Source organism: Elephantulus edwardii, unplaced genomic scaffold (assembly GCF_000299155.1).
Source record: "Elephantulus edwardii isolate Elephantulus edwardi_28Jun2011 unplaced genomic scaffold, EleEdw1.0 scaffold00031, whole genome shotgun sequence".
In the NCBI taxonomy this organism is placed as follows: domain Eukaryota; kingdom Metazoa; phylum Chordata; class Mammalia; order Macroscelidea; family Macroscelididae; genus Elephantulus; species Elephantulus edwardii.
In genome coordinates this window covers 1329190-1331382 of record NW_006399781.1, presented here as the reverse complement: position 1 = coordinate 1331382, position 2193 = coordinate 1329190, and positions in this window count along the sequence as shown.

Genomic DNA, 2193 nt, shown 5'->3' with positions numbered 1-2193 from the left:
GAGCATGCTAATGCGAAACCTATACATGTACTAAGAGGCAGTCATCAGAACAGAGCAAGGAAACACTGCATGGTTCAAAATTGGGAAGGGTGTATGCCAGAGATGTGTCCTGTCTCCATTCCTTTTCAACCTGTATGCAGAACAGATTATCCGGGAGGCTAGGTTCTATGAGGAGAAATGTAGGGTCAGGATTGGTGGAAGATCTATCAACAATCTGCATTATGCAGATGACACGACCCTGCTTGCTGAAACTGAGGAGGACCTGAACCGCTTGCTGCACAGGGTCAAGGACGGCAGTCTTCAGTATGGATTAAGGCTCAATGTCAAGAAGACAAAGATTCTCACCACTGAACCAATTGGCAGCATGAGGATGGATGGTGAAGAGATTGAGATTGTTCACAGCTTTAGTTTGCTTGCCTCCACAGTCAACACTCTTAGCACCAGTAGCCAGGAAATTAAAAGACGTATTGCGATGGGAAAGTATGCTGTTAGGGACCTCTCCAAAGTACTGAAGAACAATGGTGTCACTCTGATACAGGCCGTGGTCTTTGCAATCACTTATTATGCATCAGAGAGTTGGACAATGACTAAGGACGATAGAAGGAGAATTGATGCCTTTGAGCTGTGGTGCTGGAGAAGAGTGTTGAGGGTACCACGGACTGCTAAGAAAACAGATTCATCCTGGAGAGGGTTAAACTGGGCAGCTCCTTGGAGGCAAGGATTCTGAGGCAGGCTTTGTCTGACATACTTTGGACATGTTGTAAGGAGGGACTGATCCTTGGAGAGAGACATCGTGCTTGGTAGGGTGGAGGGACAGTGCAGGAGAGGAAGGCCTGTATCAGAGACAGTGCAATTGGCACAGGACAGAGCAGAGTTTAGGGCTGTTGTACACAGAGTCACTATGATTCCCAAGCAACTCGACAGCACATAAAAACAACAACAACTTAGGGAGTTCTGGTGGCCTAGTGACAAGAAACTGCACTGCAATCCTAAAGGTATACCACTAGAAACCACCAGCTGCTCCACAGGAGAAGATGGGTAATTTCCTCCCATGGGATAACAGCCTTTGAAAACCCACTAGAGGGTCAGCTATGGGTTGGTTCCAACTCAATGCTACTCAATAATACAACATGTAGAGTGCCTGTTTCTAACTTTTGACCTTCCAACGTGGCTTGTCACCCTTTGGAACTCTCAAATTGGAGGTTTAGGAGAATTATCCAACATTTCTTTAAAATAAGCAAGACAAAGTAGCTATTGCTCTTCCCTGAAGTAATGAAATTAAAACAGGAACATTTGGAATTATAAACTTTGTTCAGAAGTTATGGAATATCTCCTTATGTGGAGGCTAGAAAATAGCTAGTGTTAACCACAGTGAGGCAGAAAGCATGCAAGTTTTAAGTACTACAAGACTAATGGAGTGGTTATGACCTCCTTCCTTCCTGCTGGGCTAAGAACTTACAGGCATTGTTCTTTTTCAAGAAGTTAGATAATAGTCCCTGTTGTTTCTTCTTTTAATTTCATAAAATAGCAAACCCCCGTAGTCCTTAGTGATTTGGCCAAGTAAGCAATTTTAGGAGATTGCTAGATCCATCTGCTTTCCCCGCAGATTTGAGGATGAGAACAAGCGTGTTCAGTTTTTAATTCTTCCAAAAAGTCAATCAAACTCCTACTGCTCTGTAAGGTCTTTGAATGCCTCCTGTGGCTCCTTCTAGAACACTGGGAAGCTTCTGAAAGCCATAGTCCTATTGCATGAGTAAAGTCTTCCTCGGCTGCAAATGACAAAAATTCTTCAAACTAATTTATAACTCCAAATAAATAAATACATAAAAGAAGTACAAAATAAGCAAATATTTCAGAGCAGACACCACTAAAACATTCAGCAGTAAATTGACTCTATGGTGTTATCAATTATTTCTCTCCTATTCCTAGCTATACTCTCTTCAGTGTTGGCTTTATTAAAATAGAAGCCAAGATGATTACTCCATATAGCTACTTGCTCATAGCTTTTGAATGTGATTGTAAAAGAAAGAGACCTCTGGCCTCTGAGCATTCACTTTGCTCAGATACATCCATTTTGAAACTTTTAGTAGAAAGCCTTGCCAGGTAAGTTTTAATTGCAAAAGTTAATTTGGAATAATGTATCACTGAAAAGTAGAGATAATATGCATAGGAAGACTCAATATTGTGAAAATG